The sequence below is a fragment of the Condylura cristata genome, unplaced genomic scaffold (genome assembly GCF_000260355.1).
Source record: "Condylura cristata isolate star-nosed mole 26May11 unplaced genomic scaffold, ConCri1.0 scaffold00001, whole genome shotgun sequence".
Taxonomy (NCBI): Eukaryota; Metazoa; Chordata; class Mammalia; order Eulipotyphla; family Talpidae; genus Condylura; species Condylura cristata.
In genome coordinates this window covers 37,496,054-37,517,900 of record NW_004567102.1, presented here as the reverse complement: position 1 = coordinate 37,517,900, position 21,847 = coordinate 37,496,054, and positions in this window count along the sequence as shown.

Sequence of the window (21,847 nt, the reverse complement as noted above, 5' to 3'; positions counted from 1 at the left end):
TCGTGGGACTGGAATGTCACCCATCGACGCCAGTTATCCTGTGTGAGGGCAGCTGCCCGGCAAGTCTGTCCATCGAGGCTTTCTTGCTGAGAGTCTGTTTGCAAGGTCAAAGCACCTTGATGCCCCAACACAGCACTTTCTATTACAACTGAATGGAGGCTTCTGATTCTTGATAAAATGGAGGAAATGCCTTCGACCTGTTTCTCCTGTTAATTACAGCTAAAAAACCTGGGCAAAAAACACAAAGCCTCAACCACCAGAAGACTCCCAAAGGTGGAGGCAAGAAGACAATAACTGGAGTTTTAGGATTCAGGACAGAACCTTAGCCTCCATCCACGCATCTACTGCTTATACTGACTTCACTGAAGACCCATGTTGTGGCACTTTGAAACTTTGTGTATAATTTTGGCTAATCATGGTCTAAGTAAAAGATGTATGCATAAAAAATAGAACTTACTTATTATTTTTGTATTTTTATTTTTTTAAAGATTTATTTATTGATGCATACAAGCACTGGGGTACAGGCCAGAGGTGCAGGGGGTGAGAAGATACACCAGAGACAGATTGGGGAGCAGAACATGCAGATTGATGAAATACACTGCTGAGGGGAACAGCGGGTGAGATAGGTGAGTTCTGCTGTGCCATGTGCTCACCTCCCCGGCCAGGGATCAAACTCATGCTCCAGTGGCTGCAGAGAGTTTCATAGTGCTGTGATTTAACCCATTGTGCCACCAGAGAGGGTCCCTATTTTGGTATTTTTGTGTATATAAATACCAACAGACACCAGGTCTGTGATTAGAAGAGTCTGGAGTCCAGGGTCTGATGCCACAGCAACCCAGGTTGTGTGTCTCTCACTCCGCTGGGACAAGCTCCTCTCTGAACTATGCTGTGCCTGCTGCTTTTTCTCCTGTGTGCCTCTCCTCACAGGACAAATGCCCCATCTTCTAGAAAACCCTTGTACAGTGTAATCAGTGGTAACATTTGCAATCAGGACCTGTGGCCATCACTCTATACTTGCATCTTGGCAGTGACCTCTGAGTGGCTATTTAGATGGGACCCCCTAGACTGTGTGACACCACTCCCCCTCGCTGGATGCCATCCTCTCCACCATAGAACCTCACGGGGACTTGTCAAATGGTAGAGACAATCCAGATCCTGCCATCGTGGCAGAGGCTGTTAGTGTCAGACCAAATCTAATCTCTTCCTCTTGCTTTGTAGAAGCAATTGTGGGAGGTAGCAATATGTTCAACTAAGAGATCACATTTCCAAGGTTATTGGGAAGAACTTTTGGGGAGAACTTCTTAAAAGATTGACAGTTGTGACCTGCCTGATGATTTTCGTTTGTTGGCTTTGGAATCCCTCTTCTAAGGCTTCCTGCCTGGACTCCAGATGTGACAGTTGGCGTTCCAACTCAGGAGGTGACTTTCAAAAATCAGAAGCTAAAGATAAAGAGCCCCCAAATCAAGGAGCTTTGGTCCTTGATACCTATTGCCAGCCCAGCCCAGGACTGCCAACTGAGAAATGCTATGTGAGAGTAATACAAACGTCTATCTTCTCTTCGCGTTCACTAGCAGTGATAAACAATTTCTGAATTGTGTCCTCACTCTTGTGTGGGATCTGGACCTGGTCCATCAGTCTTGGAACCTATTACACAACGGTAAGCTGGTGTGTTCCTAATGAGGAGGGGCTGATGTGCTTGAAGAACAAAACTGGGAAGAGTAACCGAGAGGAGTGTGAAGACACGGAAGAGGATGGGCTTTGCCTTGGGGAGGCTGAGGGGGAGGACTGAACGAATGTGCCTGAATGTGCCTGAATGTTGGGCCTCTGGTCACCACCTGGTGGGGAGGGGCCGTTCCCTTCTCTGCCCTGAGGGTTCCTGCGTCCAAGGGCCTGGGAAGTGAACTCTTGCTCTACCCCTGAGGCTCCCAGTGAGAGGAGAGGCGTGAGAAGGATAGCTGGGTGGGTGTCCTTGCAGGGTGAGTTTTCAGTGGTTCACAACTCAGTTTTCTGAGACACGTACGGTCAGCTCCATGACTGATGTAAGTTTGGGGTTCTGATTTTTAAAGATTTTACTTATAACTGAGGTACAAGCCAGAGGTGCAGGGGCGGTGAGAGGATTCACCAGAGACAGAGTGGGGAACAGAAGACAGATTGACAAAGTACACTCTGAGCGGAGCAGCATGCAGGGCAGGAGAGGTCTGCAGTGCCATGTGGGTCACCTCGGGGTGATGGATAGAACTTGTATTGAAGCTTCTGTGGCCAGCTTGCAGGGCTGTGTCCCAACCCGTTCTGATTTTAAAAAGAAACGGCCTGGGGTTCTGATTTTAAAAAGAAACGGGCTGTTCAGGAAGGGGCTTGCCAGTCCATCAGGACTGGACATTTACAAGTGGACGTGCAAGGGGAACAGCCTCCAGGCCGAGGAGGACTTACTATAAGCCCTCAGCAAGTCTGTGTCCAGCTCTTTGTTCAGGGAAACAACGAGAAAGAAGCAGTTCCTATCTTCCCCAGTGTCACCGTGGCTGTGACGGGCGATATTTCCAGTGACCAAGTCCTCCACCCTGCCAGGCTCAACCATGCTCTGGTGCGTGGGCTCCTGCCTCCCGCTGCTGTGGGCAGCCACGGCAAACGCAGTCACGGTCAGAGTTGCTGTATGGCTTCCAAAAGGAGATAAGATGTTTTTGTTTTGCTCTGTTTGTGGGAAAGAAGAAGTGGCATCTCTCCTTCCTTTCTCTACTTCCTTCCTCTCGATTCTATAGCTCAGACTGCTTGGGACTAAGATACTTCCTACGAGTGCAGCCCAGCCCACCTGGCCCAGGCCTTGCAGTACTGATACAATGGGAAGGCACAATGAGGCTCCCCTCTCAGCTCGAGATAGGAATTTAAATTAAACCTCATTTAGCCGGGCGCTCCGGTTTGATTTATCGGCAGATGCCTCTTGCTGTTTGAGCCTTGTTAAATTGCTAGCAAACACTTCACTGACCAGCTGTTCCTATTAAGCCAAAAGAGCGCTGTGGAGCAGGGTCAATCCCCATGCACTTTGGATAGTTCTTATATGTCATCCCTGTGGAGCAGCCACAGGGAGGGTATTATCCCCGGCACCCTGGGAACCGGCTGGTTAATGGCACGGAGGGATTCTTCTGCCTACTGGTGGGAGCGGGAGGGGCAGAGGCAGGCTGCCCTGGTCGATGACCCATTGCTCCGCTCTCATGCCGGGGTCCTACCATGTCGGACTCTGGGTGACGGCAAGACCTGATGCTCTGTCCTTGGGCTAACATCAGGTAGGTACTTGCCTTATGGGTTAATAAGCTCAGCACCTGAGTAATTTCCTCTCCACCTACCAGCCAAGGATGTGGCTTTGTGGAACCAGAGCTGGCCAAGCAAAGGCTAGGCACAGCTGTGGATCACTCCAGAGATGTGTGCCGAGTACCCCTCTGTGAGAGGTCCATGACTGTCCATTTGCTCTGTTCTGTCTGTTGTGAATAAGAGAGAGGCCCTAGCCTCAGAGGTGTTCAGTCCTATGCTTGGGCCCAGGCCTAGGCAAGCAGACTCCATGTGCTACTTGCCCACCACTCCTGGCCTCTGTGGGGTGATTTTGTGCAGTGCTTGAGCTGTGTAATTGAATCAGTAAACTGCTAGCATTGAAGAAGCATTGAGGGAGCCAGAAAGGCTGTCTAGCTTTTTTTCTCAGCAAAATGCTTTCTCTACGTCCCCACTTTCTCTGAGGGTCCTGTGTCCTCCTGTCTCCTGCACCCCCTTCTCTTTCCTCAGACTGAGGCCCAACCAGGTCATGATCCACCCCTTGCTGAGCCACTAAGGGGAGTGGTGAGGTCCTTGGGAACTTGGACTGAAGTCATTTAAAGCTAGAACCTCCTAAAAATATACTTTTAAAAGCCAAACTGGTTGTACACACATGTGTATAGCAGCATGTTTTACAAGAGACAACATGTGGAAGCAACACTAGTGTCTACTGACAGGATATATAAACAAGATGTGCTATATCAAAAGACGGAATATTATTGAATATGACAAAGGAGTGAGATTCAGACACATGCAAAATATAGATGAACCTTGAAGACATAATGCTGGGTGAAGTCACAAAAGACAAATACTATAGGATTCCACCTACATGAAGTACTTAGAATAGCCGAATTCAGAGACAGGAACAAGAACGGTGGCGGTAAGGCCTGGGACAGGCAAGGGGTGGGCATTATTGTTTCATGGGTACAGAGTTTGGGTTTTGCAGGATGGCCTTTCAAAGGACCTGGAAGGGAAAAGTTTTCAAAAATGGGAGAGACAGTTCTTGGGGAGCCAGGAGATGATGCCTTGAGAGAAGTCAACTACAGGAGGAAGGGGTGGTTCAGGACTATGAGAGGGGTAAGTTGCAGAGGTCAAAGGCAGGGTCTTTTATGCTGCACACTGAGGAGACTGGGACCAGCTGGGAAGAATCAGGCAAGATAAGAAATTGGAGAAAAGACCCTGAGCTGGGGCCACAGAGAATGAAGGGAGGGAACAGCCTCCACCTGTCCTTTCCCAGTGTCTTCCCACGGCCTTCTCTTTGTGTGTCTGTCTCTAAATTTCCTCATCTTGAAGATACCAACTGTATTGAATTAGGGCCCAATATTGCCATAATCATCTCTTAGATATCCTGTTTCTAAATACAGTCAAAAGGTACTAAATACCCGAAAAGGTACTGCAGGTTAGGACTTCAGCATGTGTGTTTGCAATGGGACACATTCAGTCCATGAGAGCTTCCTGCCACCCATTCAGCTCTTTTTTCATCCCTCTATTCTTTCTCCTTTCCATTCATCCCATCCATCCGCCCACCCCTCCATCCATGATATGAAGGTCAAAGATTCCCCCAGCGGTGGGGAAATAGACAGGTACAACTTGGAGAGGAAAGTACTGGGATAGAGGCATTCCTGGTGAGATGGGAAAATTGAAAAAAGGGCTTAATCACTGAGATGGAGGTGAGTGTTGCAGTGGGGTGACAGAGAAAGACCACTAGGAGATATACTGTTTCAGTGACTATTGAGTTCAAGTTCAACTGGGAAGAAAGGGACAGAAGGGAGGAGGGCACAGCAGGCAGGAGGAACAGCATGTGCAAAGACAGCCACACAAGCCGGAGCTGCAGCTCATGCTTTCTGAAAGGCGACGTGTGTTTAGAAAGCATGGGGCTGGAGAAGTAGACATGAAAGTGCCGTCTGCATCCTGATATAAGAGGCATGAGTGTTATAGAAACAGACAGAGCCAAAGATGGGTTCTAAGCACACAAAGGCCAGGATTATCAGCAGTATCGAACATACACGTTTTACTTTATCTTGCGTGTCACCTGCCACTTCCCCTGGATTGTAACTTTCTTGAGGGCAGTGTGTTTTATCTGTTTAGTTTACTGCTTTATCTCCAGCACCTAGAACATCCTGGCTTGAAGTAGGAGGTCCAAGAAAATGTGTAGAGTGAAAGATAGGGTTTGTGCTTGGGACACTCAGTGGGACTGACCCTGGTTGGGTGGAGTCCATAAGTGAAGCTGTTTTGTTATGAGAAACCATAGCGCATAAAGGCTGAGAGGCAGCAGTGTTGGGGCCACAGGGAGGCAGATATGTTTCCAGAAGACCCAGCTCTCTGGAAAGGCTACCCAGTGCTCCCTGCTCCCTGGGGCTCTGTGCTCCTACCACTCCAGCCAGCAGACCTGTGGGGGCAAAACCCCACCCAACCCTCTCCTCTCACTCATCTGCTGAAGCCTATGAAGTCCATTGTTTGCTGTGATTTGATACTTATTAAGTACCTGCTATGTACTAGGTGCGAGGGATACAGCACTCAACAAAAGAAGCAAAAATGTCTGCTCCAATGACTGATATTTAGCTAGGGGAGTCCCTGATTATGAATGAAGATAATAACTATAAATAACAGGACAGGTTAGAAAGTGGCTAACAGAACAAAATCACAGACCAGAATTGGAGATGAAGAGGGTGTGTGAGGGGGGCCCCGTGGATGAAGTGTGGTTGCAGATGACCCAAGTAGTCAGGCTGGGCCTCAATGACAAGATCTCAAGGAAGTGGAGGAGCCAGCCACGTGGATGTCTGGAGGAAAAAGATTTCCAGGCTGAGGAAAGGGCGAGTGCAAAGGTGCTGAGGCAGGAGTTGGTCTGAGGTCAATGAATGCTATGGAGCCAGGTTAGCCAGGAGAGCATAGGAAAAACGGTATCTGTGTGTGTGTGTGTGCACGCAGGTGCACACCTGGGAGGGGAGCAGATTAAACATTCTTTGGAGACCAGTGAGTGAACATTCACCTTTATTGAAGGTGAAGGAAACCAGTGCAAGACTTTGTTATGGCTGTGCCTTGGTCTTTGTAAATTCATGAAGTCTTACATTTCAGGTTATAAACTCCTAGAGGACAAGCTGGCATCTGAATGACCTGTATAGTTCATGCACAGAGCCAAATGCTCCCTAAATACTTCTGAATATTTGCGGTAGAGTAAGAGAGGCAAGAAGACTGGCCCAGAAGCTCATGGAGGGAGTGGGAAAGGAAAACCACTTAAATAAAAGGTACTAAATGAAACAAGAGAAAGAGAGTTTTGAGCCTCAGGAGTCTTTTCTGGTGTAACTAGGAGCCGGAAGTGACCTCCGAGAGAAAGTCTAGACTAGGTGCTGTCTTGACCAGCCAGGACTAATTCTGCTTGAAACAGACTGTATCGATTGGACTCTTCCAGCAGTTGCTGGTTCAGAGACCCTATAAATCCATTTATTTCCTTTTGTTAAAATAATTTCCGATGTTGACTGTGATAACAGTGTGAAATTGTATTCTGGAGTCATGCTGGGGCTTCCCTCTCCAGTTCCTAGCTTTTGTTACTCTTGTGGATTAACAAACACAATTAACATTGCTATTGTTAAAGCTCAGTCACAGAAATTTCTGTAAAAAGAGATATTACCAGAGTGAGATGAATTATTTATTCCCCGGAGTCAGCAGATTTCAGAACGGGACTTGAAAGCCCGCCCCTGAGAGGCAGGCTCAGCTCAGGGCTGTCAGTCCTGCTCAAGTCTGAGGGCAGCCAAGGAGTGTTTTGTGGAGCAAGTTAACAAACCTGGAATGAAGCGAGGCAGACAGTGGCAGGAAGTACAGGCCAGAGACAAAGGGCGGCATCTTAGGCACGCTGTGTGTCCTGCTTCATGGGCTGTCGGATCGGGCAAAGCAGCCTGAGTGAAACTCTTGGCAATGTGGAGAGTTTCATATTTATCTAATTCACTAAAAGACAATTTTAAACCAAGAGATTATCATCAACTTTGTCTCTGTGGAAGTTGTCGGTGTCCTGACTTCAGGGCTGACAACAAACTAATGTTCATTTTATGGCATTTGTCAGCCAGATGGAAGGAAAAGTCATTTCTTACCAGTAAGCAGATAAAAGGAGTTTGGGAGATTAGAAGCAGCAGTATCATCACTGAGGTGAAGGGATGTCAGTCAGGAGCTATCAGCTTGTTAAGGAAAGTGAAAAGAGCGTTATAGATGTTGACTCTAAAATTGACTGAGTCAGACTTGTAAACACATCTGGTATTATTAAGATTTTCCCAAGCATCTGGGAGGCCCCAGGGAACAGCAAAAAAAAAAAAAAAAAAGGATCTTCAGACCAAAAGTAAGCTTCAATTCTGGTCAAATCTGTCACTACCTGGGAATTCTCCCTGAAGACCCCAACATGTGGCTCTAACCATTCTCTTTGATGGCGCCCACATATCAAGGTTTTGAACTTTTAACTGACATCTTAAATAGACACACTTATTATTGGAAACATTACATAAGTTCAGCTCCGGTCTCAAATGTCGTCAGTTGACGTTTATGTTCGAATGCAATTTATAATTCTTCACAGAAAGGTTAACACTTAATTAAAGTACTGCTAGAAATTGCCTTCTTCATAAACTTGGGCTTTGCTTTTATGCAGAAAAATAATCTTCCATCTTCTGTAGCTCTTTGGTTAGATATAGCCATTTCAGGACCCAGAGGGAAGCCAAAAGAAGAATGAAAATAGGGTTTACTGCTCAAAATCTTTGTCCCTCAGTCCTCACAGAGCTGTAACGTCTGTGGAAACTCTTCTATTAAGGGGAATGGTTGACTGGGTCACTGGCCAAATTGGGAATTTCTCCTTTCGTTTTTAGTTGGAAACCAGTGAAGGGTAAGCTGAAGGCAGAGTGCTGCTTTTTACTAAAGTTAATTATTCTGAAGGGAAACAGTATTAGTTATGAGGGGAAAGTTTGGGAGGCAACAGTCCAGGGAATCAAGAAGATGTTTTACATATTGCTTACAAGCTTCTTTTGAGGAGGAACTCATTTGATGGCCAAAAATGCATTTTTAACTAACAAGCTAATTTATAATTAAAAGCCACTAGTAATTCCACTTAGAGCGATGTTGTTCTATATTCAGGAAGAGCAGAGGGAATTTTTCTGGATTTTCCTCTTGGCCAAAACTTGAGTTGGGAATGGGTGAGCTGGGTACACATCAGTTAGGGTGGTTGGTGGTTATACTGATTTAGGAAGAGGAAAAGGGTCACGAGTGGACTTGCACCCAGGGAAACACACTGCACACAAATCTGGATCTTTCTGTGTATTTTCTTAAGCTCCCGTTTATCAAATTGAGTGTAGAAAAAAAGTTTGCCAGTGACTTTTTTTTAGCATGAGGGAAGCATTTTGATGTTATAGAATATTGTTTGGTGCCAAATTCTATTTTCAACCCTCTATTACAGAACTTACTGAAGGCATTACAAATGAGGATAGAGAGTTTTATCAGAATAAAAAATTTGTTTTAGAAAGTATTACTTTTTGTCAAAAAAGCCCCCAGATTGCAACTAATTATACAAAGATTAATACCTCCTGAAAACTTACTTTAAAGATCTCTATTTATGGATCAGCCCCCCCAAAATCATTATTATATGGTATGTGGAGATGGGCCAAATCACGAGAGACTGAAGCACATGGCAACAAGGCTTTTCTACAGCTGCCTTCTTGTTGGCTAGCATCGCACAGCTCGTGGAAAATCAGCAATGAGCACTACAGTTGGGCGGTTATCAGTGACAAATGTCTGCTGATTATAAATCTGACATGACTGGCTCCTGTGTGTTGCTTGTTATTTCTTTAGATACATAATCTGATAATGATCTTGTCTAATACACGTGCTCTATTGTAAGCTTCCTCAGAGATGCCTAAGTGAATCTGGAAGAATCTGTATTGGACTAGGGCCCAAGATTTTTTCAGTATTTCTGATTTGGAAGTCAGAAATCCAGCCAACCACAAATAAGCTAAATGACAGCAGGTGCCTCCAGGGGAGTCTGGGTTTTAAGGAGTGAGGGAGAGCCAGCCCTCCTCTTCCCTTCAACCTCAGGCTCTTGACACTAATTGGAGAGCTGCGGGTCAGCTGACATCATCTTAAAATGCAAAGCAGCATTGACAGAGGTGGCAGCATCGAGTGGCCAGGAGGGGAGTCTGTAGAGCAGAATCACTCACCAGCTGTGTGATCTTGAACAAGTTGCTTAATAGCTCTGTATTCCTGATGCTAAAATGGGGGTTCTTGCAGGCCTACCTCCGTGGGTTATTTCGAGGATTAAATGAGTTAATGTGTAAAGTGCTAAATAGATCGTGGCTCAGTAAATGCTAGCTCCTACTATGGTTATGTGTTCACTTGGTTGTGTGTTAGTGGAGGCCTGGTCTTCAGTCTAATCTCCCAAACAGAACTGGCCAGAACTTGGCGTTTGGCAGGGCAAGTGAGAACAAGGTTAATTGTTTTAGCCTTTCTAAAAGAGCTCTGATGGGAACTATCAGCCTTGGCAGATGAACTAGGAACAGAAAAATAGTCAATGTTTTTGGTCACATCCTCTATTATTAGTAAGAAGCACATTTCCTTTTGGGGTGAACATTAGGGACAAAAATAAGGCTCTTCAGTTCCCCGCCCCTTTCATCAGTGCTGTGGAAGCACTCGGGCTTGCATTGAGGCTGACTGGCAAGTGCATCCTCATAAAAACAAAAGTGGCACATTTAGGAGTCTATTCAGTATGAGCAGGAATAGGGGGATTTTGATGCTAGAACAGCAATGCATGATCTCTGCAGTGGCTGTTAACTTTCTAGGTGGGGGGATTAAATGTCATAGCTTTCAGGAACCATGAGGTCGGAAGCAACGGAATGCTATTTTGAGGCTGCCAGAAAAATCTGCAGGCTTGTAGGTGCCCATTTGCTATCTATGTACAGGTAGGTTTACCTTTAATAGCAAATGATTTCACCAGAGCCTATTCCTCAACTTTAGGAGGTAGATCTAATATGTTTCAGGGTTATCTGGAATTCGTGAAAGAATGAGAAAAAAAAAAGCATAGGGGTGCCTAGTGGCATTATTCGCCCAAATCCTTTAAATCAATTTTGCCTGCCCCACATTACCCAGCTTTGTGACTTCTTGCGTTATGAAAATTTACAAAGCCAGAAAGAATTTTCTTGAGTATTCAAAGTTTTCATCTGCAAAGAAGCCTGCAGCACTGCTGGTGCCAGGGAAGCTTATTTGCCCAGGACACCCAGCCGTGCTCCAGTAGCAAGGGCCAGTGGGGTGCCCTTCAGTACCAGGGGTTCCCAGGTGACCGCAAACTGGAGGGAGATAGGTTTCCAGAGCTTCCTCTATCACCTGGATACATTTTAGCCATGAGCTGAAGGTTTGGGGATGTAGGTAGAATGAAGCTGAGTGAATTCTAGCCAAACGCCTCTCAAGAAAGATCTCTGCTTCCAAAAGCATTTAATCTAAAACTTGCCCAGGAAAACTAAAATGGACTTGCGAATCTCCAAGATGGTTTCTGGCCACAAATTTGATTCCAACATGTTCAAAGAAACTAGCATCTGGTTTACTGCCCTGTGGTACTCCTAGAACTAGCTGAGTTGGGGAACATACAAATCTCCGACACTTTAGAGTGAAAAAGTGTAACACTGAAGTGAAATTCCAAAAAGAGGCCGTGAAATTCCTTTCGTTGGAGACTTTGAGAAGAGTAAAGACAGAGAAAGAGAGGCGAGAGTAGAGATGCAGGGTACACAGGGGCAATTTTTAGCTTCCTTTTCTTCTCTGAGTCCATAAACTTCAGTCAGAAACTTGCCTTTGTACTCACGTAACATTAAACACAAACCAAATGACTCGAGGGCTGATTCAGTATTTAAATTGTTCTAGAAAACTTTTTAAAAACTGCTTTTGCACTGATATTTTACAGAGCAAAAAAGGATAATCATGGAAAAGCACAACCAACTGTGACCGATACAAATAGAAAAAAGCTAAGCATAACAATGAGAAGCCTCATGGGTGGAATTGCAAGAAGACAGACCAGGCTCTCCTCATCCGCATGTGCAATTATGTATGGATGAGAAATTACAGGGGCTAATAATTACAGCAGCAATTGTCCACTTGCAGAACAATTAGCCCTTTGCTCCTTATTCTGAGAAAGTGACTAATTGTACCCACAGCAAGCCAACTATTGGTACATTTATTTCGCAATGAAATTTTCTGCTTGCCAGAAAGTGCCACCTATAGGAGCAGAGAATCCAGGGTGTCCCTGGGGTCCAGTGCCCAGGGACTCAAGGCTTTGAAACAGCCATCTTGTAGCTCAGGGCGGACACTGAGGTGGGTGGGCAACTGGGTAAAAATGCTAATGCTGGAGCTGAGTGGACCCCATCTTACTATATCTGTATATATGTATAAAATGGAGGAAGTAAAAATAGCTTAGGTAATGATAACAATTATGTTTAATGAGTACCTTTCATCAGAGATCATAAGTGTCTTTTAGTGAAATTTCACAACCTCCTGTGAGATGTAAGAGAAAAATATTTGTAAGCTAATCTTTACTTTTCAAAGACACAGAAGTGCTTTAGGTAGTGGTTAGTAGTATTGTAGGTAGACAGAGGACAAAACCCAGAGATTTGTAACTTCCTGCTCCAGGAATTACAGTCCTGCTCATTTTGTTTAGGTAAACATTTTTTTCCAAGATAAGGTATGCAATGTGCCCAGGGGGTTAGAGATGGGCAAACAGAGACCCTCCCAGGCCTCCCAACAGACTCACACAGAAGTTACCTGAAGTTTCTGCTTTGATCAGTCAAGAATCTTGCATTATGAGTAGGCAACTTAGGCAGAAAGAGATGATCTATCTCTGGGTGTCTTTCTGTGGCCCCAGATTTCATGATGGGGTACACAGCCACCTCCACAGTGTTACAACTACTGGTTCCTACTGCTACTCAGATGTCAGACGAGCTCAGGTCACCATTGCTGAAGGGGGTCCTTGAGTAGCCATGCTTCTATGGAGTGATCACACATATTCTTGGCTCCTAGGATAGAGAGGAAGGGTCCCAGGACCCCTGCACACTATTTCCCACCCCCCACCCTGTCTTTTAGGGTCATGGAACCAGCTGCCTTTTTGTTCAGATATATTAACAGTTTGGTCTGAAGCCTTGATTACAAATCGATTTGGCTAAAGGCCACCCATGGATCTGGGTAACCACTCAGATGTGTATATGTGTTTTTGCATTTGCTGTTATCAGACAGTCTATATCAGTCTATATTGATGAAATATTACAGAGGGTTCTCTAAGGTGGGGGGGGCTAGTTTGGGGCTCATCACACCCCCATCACAACTGCTGAAATATATGGTTTACTCTCCTGCACTGTTTTCATTGAAAGCTGGGGATTTCTTCACCTCCTGTTCAGTTAATGCTCAAGGGCTGTCCCTCTAACTCACTGCTTGGCCCAGATCTTGGGTAGGTCTGACCGGGCAGGGGCTGCCATGTCAATTTTTCTGGTATGGGGTGGTGAGGCGGGTGCAGAGGCCTGCTCTACTGGGGCAAGTTGGAGACTCTCTGACTTGATCTGCTTCTCTCTAATCCTCTTGTTAATATTCCAAGAATGAACAGTGTGCAATCTCTCAGTGGCTGTTTCCTCCGTCGCATCTCGCTTTTCTTACTCTCTCCATAAGAGACATTTTCTAATAAAAACTGGTATTTTTTTCTTTTCCAGCATTCAGTGCTGTATCTTCTGTTTTATCCTCCCCATTTCACATTTTCCCCAACTCCTACAATATTCGCCTTCCACAGCATTCCCCCAAATTTTGCTGATGAAAAAGGGAAGGTGCAGCTATCTCATCATCATCCTTAGCTCAGAAACTCAGATTGCAAAGAAATTGTGGCTTTGAGCCAAGATTCTAAGGTGACCCAAAAGAAAGGAAAAACACTTATTTTTCTAAGATTTCATGCTCTGGAGAGCTGGGCACCCTGCCAGCTCCCCCAATCCCCAATGGCTCTCATCCAACAAATTCATTTATGCCCCAAACAGAAGCATGTCTAAAACACAGAAGTTAGATGCTTAATGCTTTAGCTGAATTGTCTTGAGATCATTTTAATTCAGTCTTCTTGGAAACCATGAACATCCTGAAAATGACGCCTATACTCCTTTCCTTCTACAATTAGCCCAGGCATCCCACTCTGCTATTGTGCAGGATTCCATGTGCAGACTTGTTTCAAGGAGACTTTCATAAAGCAATTGCATGCCTTTGTACTAGTAAAATATTGTATTCTTATATAAGAAAAAAATGTGAAACTTCAGAGCACCAAATCAGTTCTTAGGGTATTTGTCCAAACCTGTCTCAAGGTCATTTTTGCATGCCAGAGGAATTACTTTACATATGTGTTTAGAAACAAATACTCAAGAGTTTAGATTTTAAAAATCAGGACCAAAGTTCTACTTGGCCACTTTTCTGGGGGAAAGGTCAATCAAGAGCTGGTTTTGAATCTCAGGAATGTACTTAATCACCCATGTTTGGTTCTGATGGTGGCAGCTGAGTTGCAGGAACTAAAGTAACTCCCAGGTCTGTTTTACTCATCCCTTCAGATTTCCAAAACTTCATCATTTTTCCAATTTCTGTTGTGGGAACTTCGGAGGCCCTTCACATAAGGCCTCAGATGATAGAAAAAAGAAACCCCCTTGCTCATAATTCTCCCTTACCTTTGGGCTCATAATGTTCTTTACCTTTGGGGAGCTTCAGTTATTCCAATGTCATCGCTGTCATACTTGGATGAAACCATGGAAGGAAGCTCCAGCACATCTTATTTCAGAAGTTGCTCTCAAAATTATCCACTGGGGCAGACCTATTGGCAGTAAAGAAATACATGAATTTCACTAATACGTTTCTCCCTCAAAATTTACCCAAAGATTTCATAGTCTCATTTAAAGAACTACAAAGTTATGACCAGGTATTTTTTTGCTCATACTTCCTTTTTGCTTTCTTCTTTATTTACTAATTTGAGGTAAATGTTGGTTAACATCACTGTATGTAACTTAGAGTAATAGCTTCACACCTCAGATTGCATCACACCCCCAACCCCAGCATCTATGTCCCCTTATCATACATCATTGCCCCCCCCACTTTGTCTCAAGCCCTTCCTCTTCTAGTGGGCTCAACTCTGCAGTCATATCTAGATTTTGTTTTGGTTTAGTTTTATCAGTTCCTTTGTTTTGTTTTCTCTACATCCATGTATGAGTGAAATCATCTAATACTTACCTTTCTCTCTCTGGCCTATTTTTTTTTTTAAAGATTTATTTATTTGTGCTTACAGAACTGGGGTACAGGCCAGAGGCTCAGGGGCAGTGAGAGGCTTCACCAGAGACAGAGTGGGGAGCAGAACAGGCAGATCGACGAAGTACATTGCTGAAGGGAGCAGCGGGCGGGTCAGGAGAGGTCTGCCACGCCATGTGGTCACCTCCGGGGCAGGAGGGAATCGAACTCATGCGGAAGTGGCTTTAGCTTCTCAGTGCTGTGCTTTAACCCGCTGCGCCACCAGGGAGGGCCCCTCTGGCCTATTTTATTTAGCTTAATCCCCTCCAATTCTACACATGTTGTTGCAAATGGCAGGAGTTTATTTATTTATCTTTTAAAAATAATATAATAGTTTATTTTTACATCATTTTGTGCATTTTTCCATCTCAGTTGTAATCCCTGTGGGCTTCCCATCACCAAATCACCCGCGTGCCACCACCATAGTCCAGTGCATTTCCCTGCCCCCACTGTTTTTTATTTTTTTTATAGTCACATAGTATTATATATGTGTGTATATATATATATTGTACACCATATCTAAGAAGATTAAGATATCTAGAAATCTAGTCATCTGTGGTTGGGCATTTATGTTGCTTCCATAACTTGGCTATTGTATGTTGTGCTACAGTGAACACAGGTGTGCATATATTTCTTTGAGGTAGTGTTTTTGCATTATTTGGAAAAATTCTAAGGTGTGCAACTGCCGGATCACATGGTAGGTTTTAATATTTCTTGAAAATTCATTAAAAACATTCTTTAAAAACCTTTGGCATCCCTTCCAAAGTACAACATAACAGAGGGTCTTTGTACCATTCTTATTTTTTGTTACCAACTATAACATTGTTGCCATGTCGTGAATTGGTGGAAAAGACTCTTTATATCACACCCACAGGCAGTCTCCCAGCAACAGACTGCTACACCACCCTCAACTATAGAGATACATTAAATCCTACTAAAGGCAAAGATGTAAAATCTTACTGGAGTCAGTGGGACCAAGCAGGGAGAAACACAGAATATATCTCAGTATAACTTCTCATCGCCCCTGAGATCCAGATGGAAACTTGAGCTGAGAGCAATACTGTCTATTTCTTTCTAGATCATAAAAACATGAGGCCCTTTCAGCCTCAAATATTGCCTTAATAATTCAGAAAAACTCATACTGATAATCCATGTACTTCCATTTAAAGGCATGTTATAAACAACCCTAGATTCTCCATTACTAAGCCAAACTCAGTAGCTACAGGCTAAGACTTCAGGATGGGAGCACTAATTAAGGCAGAGTTAATACCTACATGTTTCTGAATCACACTCCTGCATCCAACTTTCCATCATTCTAGAAAAACTCATTTTCTTACAATTATTTCTTATCTTATTTCTCCAGGTCTATACGATGACTTTAATGCTTATTGAATCTTGCCTAAATGTCTAAGTCTAATTGAAGGCCTTCCACATTTTGTCTATATTGTGCTTATCCAGTGTTGTCTTCCAAGTCTCAGTTGCTATATTTGGCTGATGTAATAAATTTATTCTCCTTACACACAAAGCATTTTTATTTCCCACCACACTTTTGTACCATGTTATTTCCTTCACCCAGAAATATTTAACAGTCTTCTATCAGGTATTTTACCAGTATCTGCTTATCCTTCTTCTAGAATTTCTCTCCACTAATCAGCCCTTTCCCAGCTCTTAGCCCAGGTGCTAGAATGAAACTTGATGTTACCACTAAGAGATGCGTCATGGAACTAGGGCTGAAGAGAGCAGCATTTTGCTTCCTTGGATTCAGCTGTTGGTAGGGGGAGCAGTGTGTGACCCATTCAGAACCAGAGATTTTTGTTGAGGCCTTGGCTTGAGAGGAATAAGGTTTGGAGCTCTTGACCATCAATAGGAACTATGATGATGTCAAGTGGAACTTGAACTTGGAGCCATTCACAAGCTATGTGGAGGATAGAGCTAATCCAGAACAGCGGCACTGTGGAAAGGTGAGAAAGGAATTCAAGTCCTATCACTGAGCCATGCTGCAAGCTAATCTCTAAGCCATATTTGGATTTCCTATTACATGATGAGGGTTGGATGCAGGAGTGTGATTCAGCCCTGGGAAAGGGCTGATCTTTTTGCTTAGATCAGTTTTCATTGGGTAATTTATCAGTCCCTCCAAAACCACTTTAAACAGGTTATTATCAAAAGGCAGTGCCTTTTATGAAGGAATTACTCAATAAATGTTAGCTACTCTTAGGGTAATGGTAGATGAGATTAAATCAATATAATTAAGCGATAGTTTTCCCAATACTTAAGAATAGCTTTGAGATGCATGTTTTGTGCAGTGATGAATGATAAGAACTGAGATAACCTTGGAGAAAATATACCAAGGTTTGAATTTGATGTTGGGCGGACTTTTGTTATTTTCTAGAGGATCAGTAACAATGCCTCATGTAAAGATTGCGTGTTTTTTTTTATGTTGAAAAAACTTTATTCATCATCTCTGATTTCCCCAGGCGTTTTGTCATAACCTCTTAGTAAACTAGAAAGGTGTTCAATGAATCTTGTCTTTTTAAATTTTTATTTTGGAGTCTCAGATGCAAGGTGGCATGTAGTTTAACATCACAACTCAGATGCTTCTGTCTGACACACTCTGCTGGATACTAATCTGAGTGTTCTCACATGTCTCCAGTCCCTTAGGACCTTAGAAAAGATCATTTCCCCAGGTGGATAGCTACCAATCTGGCAGATGTTCTTCAAATGGGGAATTAATTTGCTCATTATTTCAGATTCATAGTAGTTCATCTGCTTTAGAAATGTTTTCTGCTGTCTAATAGCAGTATCTTATTTGAATGGTTAGTACTCTTCTCTCCATCAGAGTTCAGAGCCTTGCTTGCTTTTTCAGTGACACATCATTTTATCAGATAGCTGGACTCTAGTATCCCCACAGCAGCAATATTTATAAAATGCAGAAAGTTGTCTTTTCCACTGGATGTTGGAATATTGCTTTATACTCTGATATTAGTGTGAGATGTTTCAAGTAAGTGGTCATTATTATCCTGACCCAGTTTTAGCTCAAGGGGATTTTATACTGCTGACTCTAATTTTCTTTTGGCCTGATAATAATGGAGTATGTGATTCTAGTCCAAATAAAGGTGAGCATTGTCTTGATTTCTCTGAGTGTTTTTTCCACATGTCTTATAGTCAGCTCTGTAACTGTCATTGTTGCTGTCACACGCCTTTTATTACATGCTGGCTTTTTCTATGACACCCTGCAAGACACAAGTTTCTTTGGTGCTTACCTTATAAGAGGACAATGTTGATGAATGAGCATGAGAAATTTACCAGTCCATCCAAGTGTTCAGCAAACCGTTCTGTGAGTCTTCCCAAAGGACTCTGGTTGCAAATGAAATGGAAATATTATTATTTATTCTACACCCTGTAGAAATTGTCTGTCTTTGGACATGTGAGCTAGAGGTTGTTGTTAAGGATTCTTTAGAGAAAATAAATTATAAAATGCTCTACTTTTCTATAATTGTTATTCTCATTTTAATTTTTAAGTTCCAGAATTCCAAATAAGGATTGTCCTTCCTTTATTAAGAATGTACACTTTTAGTTAATGACAAAGAAGAGCAAGTAGTTAAATGGAGTTGAATATAAATCAAAATGAACTCTCAAGAGAAAACCAAAAATGATTACTTGGACAAGGGATTTGGTATGAGATAAACTGCCAACAGAAATTTAAGAAGCTGATTCATGATAATACAGACCCTAAAACTCTCAGAAGTTAAGGTGAGAAGAAAGACAAATTTAAGAAGCTGATTCATGATAATACAGACCCTAAAACTCTTGAAGTTAAGGTGAGAAGAAAGACAGATTTAAAGGTTATCAAGCACAAGATCATTTATGTAAGATTGAAAACACACAAAGTTTATCAATATCTGCCCATACTGTGAAAGTATAAAAACAAAGAAATGAAAAGCTTTGGTCTTAGGATGGTGCTAAGTTCCTGGGGGATGGACATCATGCCATTTTCAAATAGGGCTTCAAATGTGTTTACCTTGTTTTCTTTTTAAAAAGAAATAAAATTCTAAGGAGATGGCACATTTTAAGATGTGTTAAATATTGGTGGAAGACAAATAAGTATTATATTGTTGTTGTAATTTTCTCTGTGTTTTAAATGTTTCACATGAATATTTTAAAAAAGAATTTAAATTAATGCATTATTTACCTTACTAACAGAATAGAATCACAGAATTTATGATCTCAGAGATGAGAGTAAGATTCTAGTGAACACTCCACACTTTATGAATGAGGGTTCCAAGCCCACAGAAGTGAGGTGACGTTTTTAAGTTCTTGGAGTTGGCTGCCATCAGGATGTATGGAAGGTCCATGAGAACTGCTAGCCAAGAACATGCTCCAACATATATCACGAGCGTGGCTCTTAAAACAAAACCACCAGAATAATGAAACATGCCCAGCTCTCAGAATAAGTCCTTTCTGATCACTTTTTACAAACTATACTTTGTCCTTGAATTAATTTAGTTCAGCAGGGACACTGAATACTCAATAATTGAAAAACATCGTGTGTCTTCCCAAGACAAGGTTCTTATAGATCTTTTCCATTTGTAACTAGTTTTGTGATGTTTTTTCTTTTAATTGGTTTGCTTAATGCAGAGAGACAAGACAATGAACCCAAATGACTTTGATACAACAGAAGAGGGGTTAGAAACCAAAGACCAAGTTGGGGGGAAAAAAAACCTTTTGACTGAGTATGGGTTTCAGAAATCCATATTTCAAAAAGATTTGTCTTGAGCCCAGTTGAGTGCAATGGTGTTTAGATGTCCCTATGGAAAGCCAGGAGTGATCATGCTGCCATTATCGGTTCAGATTCCAGGACCTAGGAACACCAGGTAGGAAAACTGTCCTTCTGAAGTCCTCTCTCTGGCAGACTGCAACCAAAGTGGTTACGGAACCATTTGAACAAGAAGATGAGGGAAGACTAGAAATCTAGAAAAGAACAGAGTAGGGGCTGTCCTGCAGAGAGTTGCCCACCTTGGCCGGCAAGGAAATAAGCCCTAAACTGCAGAGGATGTCAAGCCTGAGGTTGCCCAGTTGTTCATGTTTGCAAATATAATAATAGTATGCTTGTTAAAATAGGATTATGACAACAGAGTTTAATGACCAAAACCATTTCCATTAAGGTCAGTAGATGGGATAGCCCTGTTTTAAAGGGTTCTCCTAAAGCTATGACTCAGTGTTTCTTCTGTCATCAAGGCTAAATGTTAGGTAACCAGAAGAATTGTTAAGTGTTTTTTGCCTAATTGTAAATTTGAGTGCTTCTAATTTCCATGTATAAATGGGCTGAAAGAGCTGGAGGCAGCAAGGTCGGGGGGGGGGTTCTTATGCAATGGGACAGGTGTTGGCAATGAGCAACAGATTGGAGACAGAATTTCTCACATGTTTGGGAGACACATACATTCCCCTTGTGGGCCCTGTTCAGCTCTCTGCACACAGTCTCATATGTTAATAATAGCAGACTCTCAATGTGCAACTGATGGGGTTCTATGGAGAAGGTTGCCTCAATACCTCCATACCTTCTTTCCCTAGCACTGCTATTCACAAGGTCACTGAAGGTAATAAAGAACTGAATGTCCTGGAGTGAGGTGGATGTCCTGGGATTCTGGAGAGAGGGAAGGGAAGAAGGATAGACTATGTTTCCTAGTTTGTCTGGGATAATCTTACCTTAGACCATTTTTCACTATAAATTAATTAGAGTAGCTCCTTTTCCTCTCTATAATATACTCATTTGGATAATAAATTATATTGCTGCCCCAGAGGTATTATGTGGCTAAAGACAAGTATATATGTGTATATATATGTACAGGCTGTCGCAATCTAGCTGAGAACATTAAAATCATCCCTAGAAAGTTTTGGCACTGTGATAGTTTGTACTCTGACTCACAGCTGAGCTAAGGGGTAAAATGTCAGCCTCACCACAATTCCTTACATCCAACTGTTAAGAAGGCTGTGAATTTAAATGGGGCCTGTCTTTGAAGCTGCAAATGAGCCCTGTCAAATTCCCAGCATTGTCAGGGTCTTTGCTGAGATGTGAGATGTGAGCTCAGCCAGGGCAGACCGATTCTTCCCACCAAAATGACCTTCCTAGCTCTGTAAATAAGAGTTTGAGTAGCCTCTGCAAAAACTGCTTTCGTAAAAAAGATCTTCCCATTTGAATATGGAAGGCTGAGCCACATAAATTTTGCAGCGTGTTTGAGAATATATTCCTAGAAAATTTAACTGATTGTCTTCAAGATCAGCCAACATTGACGACCATCCTTGCACAGGGGAAAGATTAAATCTAAATGTGGGTATTTTAAATGAGTTGAATACTTTTGCCATCATAATCATCTTATTCATTTACCGTTCCCCCCTCTGGTAACATTTTGATATACAGCCCGTGTTCAAGATCACCAACGGAAGCAGGCACAGAGATGAAATGAAATGAACTTCAACAATAGACAGTTTTAGATATTCTAGGCAGTTCTTCCGGTAGGCCAGGGAGTGCCTAATAATGAAATAAAGGTCTCAGGGCTCACCAGCAAACCACAAAGCAGCTAATTTTGTATTTCTTGCAGAAAAGGAACTGGAAGCTACACAGGGTTTGTTTAGGAAAGAACTTGGCCAAGTTAGTTGATTGGGTGTTTCAGGAAGGACAGATTACACTTCAGTCACCAGCAGAATACAAAATAGAGATGTGACGTGAATTCCATCTAGGAACAGCCTTTTCCTGAATCCCATGTTGGCAGAATTGTTCCACATAAAGAAAATCATACCTTTCTCTCAAGACATCAGGCAGAAAAACAAAACAAAAATAAAAACAAGAAAACAACCAACCAACCAACCGAACAAACAAAACCCTCACCAAAACCCAATAACAACAAAGCTGCTAAATAACAGCATTCACTCCATACAAAAACAGGAAGAATAAAGAACACCAATCTTTGGTGTGGTTTCGCTCATGCATATAATTAGAATCCAGGTTGCTTAAATGAAAGAGATGGAGATGTTTGAACTTGAAACTAAACTTGCAGTCACAAAAAAAGATCAATGTCGGCCCTCCCTCGTGGCGCAGCGGGTTAAAGCACAGCACTGAGAAGCTAAAGCCACTTCCGCATGAGTTCGGTTCCCGCCTGCCTCGGAGGTGACCACATGGCGTGGCAGACCTCTCCTGACCCGCCCGCTGCTCCCCTCAGCAGTGTACTTCATTAATCTGCCTGTTCTGCTCCCCACT